Below are 16,779 nucleotides of genomic sequence, written 5' to 3'. Positions count from 1 at the left end.
GGCCTGGGGTTAAATCCTGATGTATTGAGCTTCCCCGAACAAGAGGAGTGTGGAGTGACGTATTTCAGACCCCCATACATCACTCTCTTTCTGTCACACATTTTAGTTGTCCCCTGCTCTCTCTCTCTCTTTCTCTTGATTTCTTTATCTCAATGTTTCTGTCACTGCGCCTCCCCAATCGACACGTTTCTTTGTTTTTCTTAGTTCTCTCTTAATTTCATTTCTCATTTGCATCCTTTTCTTTCTCATTTTCTGTCTCCTGCACATGTCTTTCATTTTTTTCCTCTAATTATTCTCTCTCAGCTTTTCTGTCAGCTTGTGTCATGTTTAATAGCCATCAATAACTGTATATATTCAGAGTAGAACCGCTCTCTCTCTCTCTCTCTCTCTCTCTCTCTCTCTCTCTGTATATCTGTATTTCTTTCTCTCTCCTTTACACTCACTCACACACAAAATAACACTCCAGCAGGTGATGAGAGCACTTCTCTCTTCTTTCTTGCTTTATGGCCATCTGTGGCCTCCTGAAAAGACTCCACTGAATAAACAAGTCTCATTGCCTTCTCCTCAAAGGCTCCATTTGCTCTTATATTACAGGCCACCTATAAAATGCCCTGTAGGGTGTATAGGCCGTTCTGTCTATTTAACCAGTTTCCCTTAGTAACAGTGTCAAGCATACCACACATCTGACTGCAGGCTGAAATATGATAATTGTATTGAGAAGTAACTATATAGAGAAGGATTTTCAGATAATAGCATTTGTGGAGTGTCTGGGTTTCAATGCAACTCTATATAGGATTGCAAATGTTGACATTCTTACTGACATTCTTATCTACAGACACTCTTCAAATATGTTGCTTTCCGACAAAAGAGAGTCGAGTTCGTAATAGATGTTTTAGGTGTTTGAAAGATCTTATGCTCACCAAGTCTGTATTTATTTTATCAACAGTGCAAAAAATAATATTGAACATTTTTAAAGTACCGTTTTTTATTTGAATATATTTTAAAGATGGCAAAGCAACATTTTCAGCATCATTACTCCAGTCTCCAGTCACGCGGGTTGGTCCTTAATAAACATTACCATTTATTAATGTCCAAAACCATTTTTTGCCGCTTAATATTTTTATGTAAACCATTCAAAAGTTTACGATTTTTTTTATTAATACTTTTATTTAGTATTTAACATTGATAATTATAATTGAGCACCAATAATTATAGATAATAACTGAGCACCAAATGAGCATATTAGAATGATTTCTGAAGGATCTAATAAAATAATAAAATTAATTTAGCATAAATATATTTATAGAATACATAAAATATATTCAAATAGAAAACACTTATTTTTATTAAATATATATCACAATATTTCACAATATTGATGTTTTTACTGTAATTTTGGTTAAATAAATTCAGCATTGGTGAGCATAAGAGACTTTTTTTCAAAAACATTAAATAATCTGAATTATTCCAATTTTTGACCGGTATCCAGTACCCTCGTTTAATCTCAGACTAAACTTTGCAACTATTAAAAGGCCTTATGTATGAAACAGATGTCTGAGAGCAAAACTCCTCAGCCATAATAAACTTGTTTAATAATGTGATGAAGGTGATGTCAGGATTGTGGATTCCTTTTAAACTTTTCCTTATCCATCACGGAAAGAGCAAGAGAGAACTCATTTCGCCTCCCACTGCACTCCTTTCTACCCTGACAGATGTGTTCCTGCCACCGCACAGCCGAGCCTGATGAAACTGAGCTTAAAAGAGAAGCACCGGCACGCTGATGCCCGCCAGCCAACCCCTCGCTGCTGGGCGGCTGCAAATTGAGCTGGAATTATCTTAATATGCTTTTGCTAGTCTTCAGAAAAATCTAAACACAGTATGTTATGTTGTTGAGGTTTATTCTGAAACTTTAGAGGTGACAAATGTGAAATCACCAGAGGCTTTATGAGACAAATCTGTGCACAGTGTGTGATGTTGTTGAGGTCTCTTATAAAACTTTAAAGGAGACCATTGTGAGTGTTAGATTTTTTGTGTGTGTGTGAGAAGCAGGATACTCTTATGTTTTGATGTTAATGTAAACTAATTTCTGTCTAGGAGAAAAATTTGAGATAGAAGTTTCATTTTTGATTTTGATTTGTAATTTAAAAAAAGAAAGAAAGAATAAATGAAAGAGCAACCTCTGAGTTATAGTCTTTAAAGAGATTACAGCAAGACAATTAAGAGACATCCCACGTTTATCACAGCCCATTCTCATTTTGGACACTTTCTCAGGTCTCAGTTGTCTCAACTTAAAAAAAATTTGAATGTTCCTCTTGAAACAGCAAGACAAAAGAGATGATTTAAGTTTCTTCCACCGCATTCTCAATTTTGACTCAATTTCTCAGGTCTCATTTGTCTCTACTTCTATTTCTCCTAAGGAATTTTGGGAGAAACATCTGAGACACTGTTGATACATAAGAATCACAAATAAGTTTCATGAGCTTAGGAAAAGTAACTGAGCAACTTACATATTTTTAAGAAAAATAAAGACTAATTCAAAATAATAATACAAAAATACTATAATTGCGAATAATACTAAAATAACACGAATGCAACACAATGTATGTGCCAAGGAGGCAATTGGAACACAAAACAAAAAAATCCATGTAGATTATCATTCGTATTACAACATACAGTAGGCTAGATCATTGATCACATCACCTGATTATTTGCAGTCTTATTTTGTGGTAGTACAAAGACAGAGCTTGACTGACAAATAAAAACGTCTCGGTTACGTATGTAACCCTCGTTCCCTGAGTACAGGGAACGGAGACGTGTCGTCGGGGGAGTTCCCTGACGAATTGGGATCACGCTAGGGAGACCATTTGCCTACGAGAGAATTAAAACGAGCCAATGAAAATTGGCATGCAGGAATGCATTCCGCAGCCCGCCTACCAGCGCGGGTATGAAAGGCGGAAGCAACGCATGCATAGTGCTTTTCGCTGAGGAGCCGAACGGTGTCCAGTCCTCCGCGAAGGTACAACAACATGGCGAAGGGACGACACGTCTCCGTTCCCTGTACTCAGGGAACGAGGGTTACATACGTAACCGAGACGTTCCCTTTCGTCCTGGGAACTCCGACGTGTCGTCGGGGGAGTTCCCTGACGAACTGGGATCCCTAATAAAACGCCATGGTGCTGGCCCCTTCCAGCGCCCAGCTAAGCTACCCTGCAGCAGTTTCTTGAATAAGTTGCGGGAGCTAGCTAGGAATCACACTGCTGTTCCACAAGACCCGCTCAGTGGATATTGGATAACACTGGGAAAACGTGCCCTAACCCCCAAAAAAAGGGGAAGGGAACGCTACGGAAGCCCCAGCCTGCCTGAGGAAGGCCTGGAATACACATATGTACTAGCCCAGTGGGATAGTGAAACATATGGCATTCCCTGAGGTGGTCCCATCCGAGGAAGTGGGAGCGAACTCAACAGGGACGATAGAAAGAGTCTGTCAAGGGGAAGACACGGCTGAACTGCACGTGGCATCATGGGTCACAGTAGAGACCACTAGAGAACACCCAGTCTACTAGCAACTCCGCTAGAGGTAGCAGACCTGGCGCTGGCGGTCCGCTACGCCAGGCACCGGAGGGGTGATGGAGGAACTCACGAGGCTCACCGACGTTGGGCGCCAACGGAGCAAAAAACGCACGTACCTGGCCGAAGCACAGGGTGGCGTAGCAAGCCGACACAACCTATTCCCTCGCACCACTGGCCGTAGCGAGCACTCGGGAGGAAACAGGTTCCACACGCAGACTATAAAACCTAGCGAACGTGTTAGATGTCGCCCAGCCCGCAGCTCTACAGATGTCTGTCAGCGAGGCGCCTTGAGCCAAAGCCCAGGAAGCGGCAACACCTCTAGTGGAGTGAGCACGCAACCTGGGAGGACAAGGCTCACCCAGAGACTCATACGCTCGGGTGATAGCATCCACTAACCAGTGAGCCAACCTCTGCTTGGAGACAGCCTTCCCCTTCTGCTGGCCTCCATAACAAACAAAGAGCTGATCTGAGGTCCTAAGCTTTGCGTTCTGTCAACATAAACCCGCAGGGCGCGGACGGGACAAAGAAAAGCTAGGGCTGGGTCTGCCTCCTCCTGGGGCAGCGCTTGCAGGTTCACTACCCGAACCGCGAAGGGGCTGGTAGGAACCTTGGGCACATATCCAAGCCGGGGTCTCAATACCACGTGAGAAGGCCCGGCCCGAACTCTAGGCACGATTCGTCGTCCGAAAAAGCTTGCAGATCCCCGACCCTCTTGAAAGAGGCCAATGCCAACAGGAGCGCTGTCTTATTGGACAGGATATTAAACTCAACTGTTGACAAAGGCTCAAAGGAGGACTTCGAGGCTCTGTACTTAGCACCAGAGCTAGGTCCCAAGAGGGTACAGGGTGCAAAACGCGAGGTGGATTTAACCTCCTAGCACCCTTAAGGAATCTGAAGATCAGGTCGTGCTTCCCCAAAGATTTACCCTCTACTGCATCGTGATCTGCGGCTACTGCAGCAACATACACTTTGAGGGTGGAGGGAGACAGCCTTCGCTCCAACCCATCTTGCAGGAAGGAAAGCACGACTCCGATCGGGCAAGTTCGGGGGTCCTCCTGACGGGAGGAACACCAAGCGACGAACAGGTTCCACTTCAACGCATAGAGGCGCCTCGTAGAGGGGGCTCTAGCGGAAGTGATGGTGTCTACCACTGCCTGTGGCAGACCACCTAAAACCTCCGCGTCCCGTCCAGGGACCAGACATGGAGTTTCCAGAGGTCTGGACGCGGGTGCCATAGAGTGCCCCGTCTCTGAGAGAGGAGGTCCTTCCTCAGAGGAATCGGCTAAGGGAGGGCTGTCGCGAGGAGCATGAGTTCCGTAAACCAGTCCTGGTGGGCCAATACGGCACCACTAGAAGGACCTGCTCCTCGTCCTCCCTGACCTTGCACAGAGTCTGTGCAAGGCGGCTCACTGGGGGAAACGCATACTTGCGCCGGACCCGGGGCCAGCTGAGTGCCAGGGCGTCCGTGCCGAGGGTCCCCTCGGTCAGGGAGTAAAACCACTGGCAATGGGTCGTGTCTGGAGAGGCAAACAGGTCTACCTGTGCGGCTCCGAAGACACTCCAAATCAGCTGGACCGCCTGGGGATGGAGTCGCCATTCTCCTGGCAGGGGAGGCTGCCGTGAAGCTCGTCTGCCACACGGTTGAGCGCCCCTGGAACATGAACGGCACGAAGCGACCTCAGATGCTTCTGACTCCATAGGAGGAGGTGGGAGGCGAGTCGCAACATACGACGGGAGCGTAGACCACCGGGATGGTTGATGTACGCAACGGTCGCAGTGCTGTCCGTACGGACCAGTACGTGCTTGTGTCTGAGAAACCCCTTGAGGCGACACAAAGCTAGGCGTACTGCTTGCAACTCTAGGCAGTTGATGTGCCAATGCAGCTGGGGTCCCGTCCACAGACCCGAGACTGCATGCCCTTGTACGTGGCGCCCCACCCCATGGCTGAAGCATCTGTGAAAACCACAGTATGCCTTGACACCTGGACTAAGGGCACTCCGGCCCGAACACAGGATCTAACCATGGGGAGAAGGTTTGGCGGCAGTGCGGGGTCACTTTGACCCGGAACGTGCCGCTCTGCCACGCCCACCTCGGGACTCGATCGTGACGTCAGCGCTGAAGCGGTCTCATATGTAACATGCCGAGCGGCGTTACTGCGGCTGCGGCTGCCATATGCCCCAGGAGCCTCTGAAATTGTTTCAGTGAAACCGCTGTCCTGCCTCGAAAGGACCTGAGGCAGGTGAGCACTGACTGGACGCGTTCCTCCGTGAGGCGCGCAGTCCGAGTGACCGAGTCCAGCTCCATACCGAGACAAGAGATCCTCTGCACGGGGCAGAGTTTGCTCTTGTCCCAGTTGACCTGAAGCCCCAACCGGCTGAAGTGCCGAAGCACCATGTCCCTGTGATCGCATAGCGAACGCCTAGTTCTCTCATGGGAACCATGGCCACCTCCGCGACTTTCGTGAAGACGCGGGGCGACAGGGCCAGCCCGAAGGGTAGAACTGAACTAAGGGTAGAAACTGAATTGCATAGCCGAACCGGATGGTGCGGATGAGCCATTGGGACTGACACAGAAGCGCTAGCCAGGCTTCTAGAGACCGCCCCAACGTGCCCAACCGAACCACCGGCGTACCCACGGAGGGGCAGCGAGGTGGAAGACAGGGACCCGGCTCTGGTGGCGTTGTAGCGACCAAGAGCGGGGTCTGGGCGTCAAACTCGACACATACCCGCTTCCACCGGGGGGCAGACGGCAGAGAAGGCCCGTGGGCGTTCTGCTGCGGGCTGCCCGGTGGCGAAGGGAGGGGGAGAGACGAGGAACGAGGCCCTGACTCCTCGTGTCCTGGTCTCTGCGCCTCCAGGCCCAGCTGCCGACCGGAGCGACGTAGCCGAGGCTGCGTCACTGCTATCCGCGAGCTGGGGAGAGGGGAGCGGGAGTGTCGCCGTTCGGGGCGGCGCACACTGCCATTCTGACCCTCTCGGACGGAGGAGACAGGTCTTATTTTACTGCCAGTCTCGACCGTGAGGGGAAACGAGGAGCGAGGCCCGGGGGCCTCGAGTCCTGGTTTCCGCCTCGTCGCCCAGCGAGAGACGAGAGTGACAAGGCCGAAGCCCTCACTGTCATCTAAGCGCTGGGGCCCGTGAGTGACTCAGAGGAAGTGAACTGCTCAAAATTTGGGTACCGCTGACTGGATGACCAGCGGCGGAACAGAAACGAAATTCTCCACCCGGCCCTCCCCCGGGGGAAGGAGTGGTGATAACACACACTCCCGAAGAGCAGACATCACATACTCTGGGTCGCTCCTCTCAGGGTCGTTTCCCATCCTCTTGCTGAGGGGAAACAAACCCCGAGCGGGCTGGTTTAAAGGCGCTTCTGGACCACCAGTGTGGACATCGTCTGCCCGAGGGCCAGCACTGTGACTAATCACGGTCAGTCACAAGCGCAGCTCCACCCAGAGTCAGAACTACCCACGTGCACTGAATGTGCAGGGGTAGTGAGAGAGGAAAAACTTCTGCAGATTTAGGCATGTTTGGCTTGCCATATTGGCACCAAAATGCTTCCATACTGCCAACATTTTTCACACTCACCCAGACACTTTAGAATAGCCCAGGAAAGTGTAGCTGTCAAGTCTGAATCTTCAGCATGAGAACATACTTTTATAGTAGGAACGCAGCATCATTTTCAGAGTATAACAGCCCTCTCTCCGATGTAGCGATCGACATCTGTCCTCCCCTGGAGCCCCGAATGAAATGCTTGGTCCCCCATGAGAAGGACCAGAATCCCATCCGAAAGCCTCGACGGCACACGGCACGCTGAGCGGCTCAAGCCTTTACGTGAAAGGGGAGACGAACAACGTGCCGACGTGGTCATGCACTCATGAGAGAACATGAACCACCCACGAACACAGTCTCAACACACTGATTAGGCATGTGAAACGGTGAACGTGGCCGTCCCAGGCATGCAAGACAGTGAACGTGGCCATCATTTCGATGACACACGGCACGCTGGGCGCTCAAGCCTTCAGGCAAGGCGAACAACGTGCCGACGTGGTCATGCTCTCATAAGAAAGCATAAACCACCCACGAACACAGTCTCAGCATGTTTGCGATGCGCTAGAGGAGTGGGAAGCTCGTGAGGGTCTTTCACCTGACGAGACATACCGCACTGTAACCCCCTGTAATCACCAAATGCTCACAAGCCAAAGTAGTCCTCCCCTTTTTAGAAAAGGAACTAGATTGGGAAATAAGCAAAAGGGACTCAACCTCGTAGAGGCACACGAGTCTCGACCGCGCATCTAGAGCGCCGAATGACGCGCGCTGGGTTGCCGTGACAACCCGCGCTGTCAGCCGGCGCTCGACGGCACACGGCACGCTGAGCGGCTCAAGCCTTTACGTGAAAGGGGAGACGAACAACGTGCCGACGTGGTCATGCACTCAAGAGAGAACATGAACCACCCACGAACGCAGTTTCAACACACTGATTAGGCATGTGAAACAGTGAACGTGGCCGTCAAATGAGGACAGGAAACAATCGCATCCAGAAACACACGAGTGAAACGTCATCCTGAAAAGGACGCGATCTCCACTCGTGTTGCTCTTTCAGGAAGAAAGTACTCTCTCTATTGTGCTGAAGCACACAGGGACCCAACGCGGCAACACAGCGGGGAAAACTGCAAGCCCGCTGTGCGCACTCAACCGTTTACCAGCTGTGAGAACAGCTTTTGATTCAACAGCCGGCAGACAGGAACCGCGCGGTCGCTGAAACGCCGTCTCACCAACACAGAGAGATCCCGTCCCGAAACAGCAGACTCGTTGAGCGTAAGAAACAATCTTAAAACTCATTCACTCAGAGAGGACACAACCGGTCGGCTCCGAAGCTAAAAGCACTATGCATGCGTTGCTTCCGCCTTTCATACCCGCGCTGGTAGGCGGGCTGCGGAATGCATTCCTGCATGCCAATTTTCATTGGCTCGTTTTAATTCTCTCGTAGGCAAATGGTCTCCCTAGCGTGATCCCAATTCGTCAGGGAACTCCCCCGACGACACGTCGGAGTTCCCAGGACGAAAGGGAACTCATGGAATGTGCTTTGACATAGCTATTTATTTGCACTTCCTTGAGCAAATAAAACAGACAGTGAAAAGAAATACTGTGTCTTCTCCCTCAGTTTCTTTTTCTGCCCTGCTCTGTCTCTCGAAGTGTGTGTGCGCGCGTGTCTGTGTGTGTGTGTGCGTGTGTGCGTGCGTGCGTGCGCTCTCACCCCAGTGCCACGGAGTCGTTTAGTCTGGGTCTCAGTGTGTAGGATGGAGGATGGGGCCGTTTGAGTGCTGTGGAGCATGTCTTAAAGTTGACCCTCAGCGTCTCTTGCGAAGGAATGTGTGGGCTCCCTGCCTCACTAATCCAACACCTGCCTTTAGTAAACCCAGCCTGGGCCTGACCACAGACCTCCCAGGTTAGTCCACCCGTCTCTCAGCACTCAGGTGAAGTCTGTACAGCCACTGAAGGTCTTGCATTCATTCGTCTTTTGAAAGAACACACTTTGCATTCGAGCTCACTTTTTGTGGAAAGTGAGGGACACGTTTTCCTGTAGAGGAACACATCAATCACGTAAATCATCATTACTCTGAATGTGTCAGCCAATACTGTAAAAACAACTCTAAAGCAAAACATATCACATGGCATGTGTTTGTGCTTTAGCATTGCTTTGAATGAGCTTAGCTGAGTTACATACTTTCAAACAATAATAGTTTTCAAGATTGTGCCAACTGGCTAGAGTTGTTTGAATTACCCCAGAATGCAGTTTAACCAAATGTTGTTCTACTGAATTCTTGTGGGAATGCATTTTATGCAACACTTTTCACTTATACCTTTATGCCGTTGGTGAGATTAACTGTTTCCTTTTAGATCCCAGTGTGTTTCTACTCTATTACAAGCCTGCTAGAGCACATTCAAGGCCACAACAAATCTTGATAATATAGTGATTATAGTTTTAATTTAAAGGGGTCATGACATGTTTTTTTTTATTTTATTATTATGTTCCCTTAGGTGCAATTATAGTATTACTATAGTTTTTTTTACAAAAAACTTTTAAAATGTAGTGATTTATGACCTTTTCCCACCCTGTTTCTCATCCTCTGATTCAAACAGTCTGTTTTGGGGGTGTTTCCCCTTTAAGAGTTCAGTGTTAACGCCCACTGTTATGATTGGCTAACGTCAGTGCCTATGCATCAATTATTAACGCCCCCAGCCAGAAGGTTTGCGGATTCGGCGCAACTGTTTAATAGTGGGTGATGCATGCTAAGCGATGGCTCTTGCAATGATAAAACCTTATTATGTTTGAGCCGGAATCAGAGGAAAATGAACCATCACCACAACAACGAAGACTGGATCAGCCCGTGTCCACATGGAAAGTGAAACTATTTTGAATTAATAAAAAAAAATTAACCCGAGACACTTGAAAACGGATTATTGTTGCATAATTATCCTATAGCTTCATTTGCTAACAGTTTAACATTATTTAACTAATTCCAATGAAATGATAGGGTGTACCACGGACAAAAATGCATGCACAGACAGGCCATCTTTGAAGATGCAGCATTGATAAAGGCAACATTTTTAATTTTCTATCACATGTAGGCCTACTAGAAAGGCGACATATTTTCAAGATTCTCTTATACAAATGTGTTTATATTAGCCATGGTAAAAAGTAAGTTTGCGTCGTCGTTATTGAGCCCAGAGAATAGTCGGCACGGACTTATCTTTGAGCAACAGTTTTCTGGCAAAGCCAAGCATCATATTGGGATTTTTTCCTCAAAACAGTCATCCTTAAATGTACAGAACACTGCCGTGACTGGGACGTCCGCAAAAAATAAAGTGCATCCATTTTTCCCTGACGACTGAATCTTTCAGCGTATTTAAAAAGTAGTTTAAAGTTTTAAATACATTACTTACAGTTTGCGTCGTCAATGCTGAGCCCAGAATAGTCGGCACGGACTTATCTTTGAGCAACAGTTTTCTGGCCAAGTTTAAAACAGTCATCCTTCAAATGTATAGAACAAACGCTTAAACTAACACTGCCGTGACTGAGACGTCCGCAAAAAATGAAGTGCATCCATTTTTCCCTGCCGTCTGGATCTTTCGCAGCGTATTCAAAGATGTTGTTTGTCCACAGCCAGGAACAGCACATCTGCGGCATCGTACTTTCCCTGTACACAGACCCACTCGCTGTCCGTCCACTGAACACTTGTGAGGCGCGCAGCGCGCGGGCGCGACAACGATACGAAATGAGCGTAGTTGCCTTGCGCTTTAAGCGTAGCTGTCTTGTCCCTGGAGGCGGTCTTATGCAAACGCTGGTACGTCACTTCGTACCGTGACGTCACTTCTTACCATGGATCCAGAACGAGCTGTATTTAGAGCTTGATTAAATAAATGATTCGTTTATAATGGGGAGGACGTCTTAAGCTATGAAACTTGCAGGACGTTTTAATGGTACAAAGACCTCTTATATACCAAAAGATCAAGGCAAATTTGGTTTCTCATGTCATGACCCCTTTAAGAGTTTATTTTTAGTTTGTTCTTTCAGTTTAGTTTAGTGTTTGTTAGATTTCACTCTCACGGTGTCCAAATTCGCCTACTTATACTATGTCCTACTGTGTTTGTAAAGAAAAGATACAAACTTTTGAGTGTGTAGCAGAATAGTAGGCAAGCTTTTGGGACATAGACTACTATTTCATCATAGGGGTTTTCACATGATAGCCTCATGTCACGATTTGATATATCACGATACTGAACTCACGTCACGATACGATATTATTGCGATACTCCAAGACGTTGTAAAAGGTAAACAAAAAATGTACTGTTGATTAAAATGCTATAAATTTGGGTAAGCCTATAAACGAATAGGGTCGGACTTGGTACTGGTAACTCAATGCACAGGACGATGGTGACACCAGAATAAAAATCCTGTCACAGTTTAAACTGCCATGTCAATCATCTTGTCACAGTTAAAATCCTCCACATTAAAAGTTAAGTTAATTTAATTTCCTCCTGTTTCAGAGAGAAATATAATAGCATGTTGATCTGCCAATCCTGGGCCTTCCTTGCAGAGACTCTTCTTGTGTGTTCGCAATTTGCATAATGATGTTAATGACCAAACGCATCTTTACAAAAGTTCACAATGCTGCTGCAGATTAAGTAGCCTATAATTTGGATAACATTGAATAAATATATTTTCGTCAGATTAGCTAGATACTGATTATTAATCACTCAAACCCCTTTATCTAAACCGCTCTACTTAACCGTCAAACGTTCACATCCGTCATATGCTTGTAGTTTTTTAACACTTTTTATTCGTGTTTGTAGTTCAAATCGAATCCTCATCCAATTCGCAATGGATTTTGGTGGGCAATATTAGCAATTAGAGTGTGCATGGATTTGCACTTCTAATTCTAACAGGAAAAAGTAGACCATCCGGGTATCTTTGGAATACTACTTATTTCAACATACTACAATTTGGGACACACTCATTTTAAATTTGAATACTGTTTAGGACGGATAGTATGCGAATTGGGACGTAGCATCTATCCCTTTTTCAGTGGTTGATTTTAATTAACAAAAATGATTTTACTTAGTTTTTCTTTTAGATTTAATTTTTGTTTACAATAACACTCATGTGAACTTGTGCTGCACAATATTTTATTGTTAATTACAGTTCTTCTCAGTCGCTTTGGTGCATTTCTCACATCACTATTTACATTTGCACAACAGTTAGTTCAACCTCCACAACATTTAGTCATTTGTGCACATCATAGCAGTTTCTCATTCCTTCGAACAAATTGCAAATGCTTTTGGACATGCATCAATTGCTTTCATACAACTCTCTGCTGTTTTCTAACATTATCATTTGCTTATGTCATGTCAATCAAAATTAACTATACTTGTGAATGCTGAATAGTCATTCCATATAAAACTAATAGTCCTCCTTTCATTGCTTGAGTCATTACATACAAAAATGTTGAACTAGTTGTTAAAATCTGTCAAGCTAATTTTACACATTTTTTAAAGTCATTTTTGAAAATGTCTCCTAAATTGAACAATTTATCTTAGGTGAATCTCAACTTTCACTGATGCGAAGGGGTGTGTGAAGCATTTGCAACCACTGATAAGCCACTTCTCTACAATCACTGTCAGAGCTGAATCCCATAAACCCCCACTTTACAAGCATATATGAACCAAGCAGGACATAGTGTGTACCATTTCTACAATACTGTGACAGAAATGGAAGGCCAGCCTCGTGGAAGAGGGGTGAGGGTGAGGGTGAGGGTGAGGTTGCGGGTGAGGGTGAGGGTGCAGGTGCAGGAAGGGGAAGGGGAAGGGGAAGGGGAAGGGGAAGGGGAAGGGGAAGGGGAAGGGGAAGGGGAAGGGGAAGGGGAAGGGGAAGGGGAAGGGGAAGAAGAGGCCAAGTACATAGGCGGATCCCTGATGAAATCAGGGGTACAATTGTGGATCAATTGTGGTACAAATGGGGGTACAACAGGGGTACAAATGTTGTCAATCACGGCCTCACAACGGCTGAGGCTGGTCGAAGGGTGCAGCCAAATGTTGGGAGAACCACTGTAAATTACTGTAAATTATTCAAACATTTCGTCGGGAGAACAGGTGTGTATAAATGGCATATCCCCAGTCTTGCTCCATACAACACAGAACATCTGCTGACTTTGTTAGACACGTATGGAAGTAAAATAATGACAAATGTTTTTGAAATAAAAAAGCCTGTTGAATTGCACTACTTGAAAAAAATATGTATTGCATTAACCATGCTTGCATTTTAATGCATTGTATTTTTAGGGCTTGCATTTTTATGGGCTGAAATTCAACATGGTTGTATATTTAATTCAAAACATTTCCAACACATTTTCATTCATAAAAATTCAATAATCCATTTTCACCTTTCATATTTCACTTCCAAAATATTCAAACTGTTTAAAAACACAACCTATAATATTCAACAGGCAATTTTCGGTCCACTTTATTTCGCTTTACAAATTCGCTTCCACAAATTCAGTGGTTCAAATTCGACAGTAAATTCAACATTGACATCCAGGAACTGCAGGAAAAGCAGTAGATTACCGAGCATACTCTCCATCTGCTGTTAATCGATCTCACCAGCAGGGAGTGCAAGCACGTGTTGTTGACGAAGACCAGAGCAACAGTTAGAGCAAGCCATTCATTCATTCATAAACACTGATTTATAGAAATGTAAGTGTATTTGTGATTATTATGAGGGCTGCTTTTATGTTTAATTCAGTGTCTTCACGGTCCCTGTGTAGCCTACATGCATCTTTCTCTACCGTGAACGAGATTATAATGTTATTCCCCCGATGCTGATGTTATGTTACATTTGAGGTAGGCTAGACATATTTATCTTGGTTGTTCAACTTTAGTTGCCTTAACTTTACATCGCGGTGATGTGCTGCGCAGGTTTCCCTCAATAATTCAGGCTTGCTGGACATATAAAACGCTTAACGTATCTTAATGGACTAACAGTGATATTATAAAAGACCAAACTCGCACCTTATTGAGAAGGCTGTACTATATGGCTACAGGCAAGCAGATGGACTCAGAATATGAACTTAACACACAAAGTTTCACGCGTTTCCCAGTGATATAACTTACTGGCTATAAAGTTGGCTTGACATTGGACATTCGCACATTTAGGGACCGTCTCTAAAGTTAAATATGACATTCCGTTTCTAACTTCAATAGCATTGGAAGAGAATGACTTGCAGTCATAAAAACAACTGTAAGTGTTCATGTAGGTGTCAGACGTGATGCACACCTTTTACATTTTTTATATTTATTCATAAATAGAAGTTTGCTATTGAAGTTAGAAATGTGTGTAGCCTAATGTCGTATGCAACTTTAGAGACGGTCCCTAAATGTGCGAATGTCCAACGTCAAGCCAACTTTATAACCAAATATAACTGGGAAACACTTAGCGTGAAACTTTGCTTGCACGTTAAGTTTATATTCTGAGTCTGCTTGCCTGTAGCCATAGTACAGCCTTCTCAATAAGGTGCGAGTTTGGTCTTTTATAGTATCACTGTAGTTAAGCTACGTTAAGCGTTTAATATGTCCAGCAATCCTGAATTATTGAGGGAAACCCTAATACTGCAACACATCGCCGCGATATAAAGTTAAGGCAACTAAACAACCAAGAGAAATATATGTCTTCCCTCAAATGTAACATTTGTTCTGTACATTTGTTTGTTCTCATTCACGGTAGAGAAAGATGCATGTAGACTACACAGGGACCGTGAAGACACTGAATTAAACATAAAAACAGCCCTCATAATAATCACAAATACACTTACATTTCTATAAATCAGTGTTTATGAATGAATGAATGAATGAATGAATGAATGAATGAATGAATGAATGAATGAATGAATGGCTTGCTGTAACTGTTGCTCTGGTCTTCGTCAACAACACGCGCTTGCACCCCCTGCTGGTGAGATCGATTAACAGCAGATGGAGAGTATGCTCGGTAATCTACTGCTTTTCCTGCAGTTCCTGGATGTCAATGTTGAATTTACTGTCGAATTTGAACCACTGAATTTGTGGAAGCGAATTTGTAAAGCGAAATAAAGTGTACCGAAAATTGCCTGTTGAATATTATAGGTTGTATTTTTAAACAGTTTGAATATTTTGGAAGTGAAATATGAAAGGTGAAAATGGATTATTGAATTTTTATGAATGAAAATGTGTTTGAAATGTTTTGAATTGAAATATTCACAGCTTAAATATACAACCATGTTGAATTTCAGCCCATAAAAATGCAAGCCCTAAGAATACAATGCATTAAAATGCAAGCATGGTTAATGCAATACATATTTTTTTCAAGTAGTGCAATTCAACAGGCTTTTTTATTTCAAAAACATTTGTCATTATTTTACTTCCATAGACACTCTTTACAGGGACATAATCCCTGAGAATGAGAGCGGTCTAACTGGAGACCATCTGAGCAAGCATGTTGTTGTTTTGGATTGCATTGCAAGAGATGATATTCGCTGTGATGCAGATGAAATTATGTGGCCATACAGAGAGGAACGTCTGATTACAGTACTATGTATGTTGTATGTTCAGTTCCAATATGTACTGCAATATTGTTTACAGTTGTGTACAGCTCTACCCAAAGGGAGTTTATGTTTGTTGTAAATAAGGGTGTATTTTTTCTTTTGCACAATGCTGTGAACAAATTAGAATTGCAAAGAGCATATGCAGTAAAAATGTGAAACATTCAGTGTCTTGTAGTTACCTCACTAAATACAGTAATGTGTAACTTTACTGTATTTTTCAAATGGCTGTGCAAATAGTATATAGTGCTGTCTTGAGCATTTTCAGGTAGTGTCACCAATATCTGACTTTTTTGCATTGGAAAACATTTACAGAGTAAACTGTCATAATGAAAACATGACAAAGCCATTTGACTATCTTGTTCATAAGCAATGGTGTCAAGACTTTTCATCTTGATGACACTGACACTTTCATTGACATGAATACTTGCTTTTGAGGAATGAGCTATCCATTTTGAGCAAGTGACACGCTTTTGCAGGTTATCAACTAGGTTTTGCAGTTTGTACTAATTGTTTTGAGAACTGCATTAACTGTTGTGCAAATGTAAATAGTGATGTGAGAAATGCACCAAAGCGACTGAGAAAAACTGTAAAGCTGACTCTAAAAATATTACATATGATTTTCAGTAGACTAATTGAAGTAAAATAAAAATAGGCCTATAAATATTTGAAGGAAAATGTAAACCTAAAAAAACTGAAAATTAAAATTAGAAACTGAAAAAAAGTTTGTTGAAGTATTAAAATGACTAAAACTGAAAAAAAAAAAAAAATTAAAGTAAAATAGAAATATAAAAAAATGACTAACGTTAAAATGACGAAAGCACATAAACTTACTGAAACTCAAAGCTACATATAGAAGTGGAAGTGCGATAAAGCTGCTTGATCTTTTGATTTCATATGATTTGATTGACATTGCCCTTTAATTTAATTTAACTTTATTTTTTATTTGTATCTTTTATATATATATATATTTTTTTTTACCCTAAGTTCATGTAAGATATGATTTCAAATTTGTATTTATTTATTTTCTTTGTCTTTTTAAGTCACTTTTTGATTTAACGGTGTTGAGCCTTTAATTCGTT

At 43.9% G+C, this 16,779-nt stretch overlaps 1 protein-coding gene across 1 annotated transcript in view; it reads right to left on the bottom strand.

Moving 5' to 3' along the window:
- The window catches only part of mlpha (melanophilin a), a gene marked incomplete at its 3' end in the record, with an annotated part of 59,400 nt that extends 50,476 nt beyond the window's left edge, over positions 1-8,924 (bottom strand). The window contains exon 1 of the mRNA XM_079629666.1: positions 8,824-8,924. The remainder of the gene's footprint in view (positions 1-8,823) is intronic.
- Between the last annotated feature and the right edge of the window lie 7,855 nt (positions 8,925-16,779).

This window comes from Phoxinus phoxinus (genome assembly GCF_949152265.1).
Source record: "Phoxinus phoxinus genome assembly, chromosome: 11".
In the NCBI taxonomy this organism is placed as follows: domain Eukaryota; kingdom Metazoa; phylum Chordata; class Actinopteri; order Cypriniformes; family Leuciscidae; genus Phoxinus; species Phoxinus phoxinus.
This window is presented reverse-complemented; position numbering and strand designations above follow the sequence as displayed.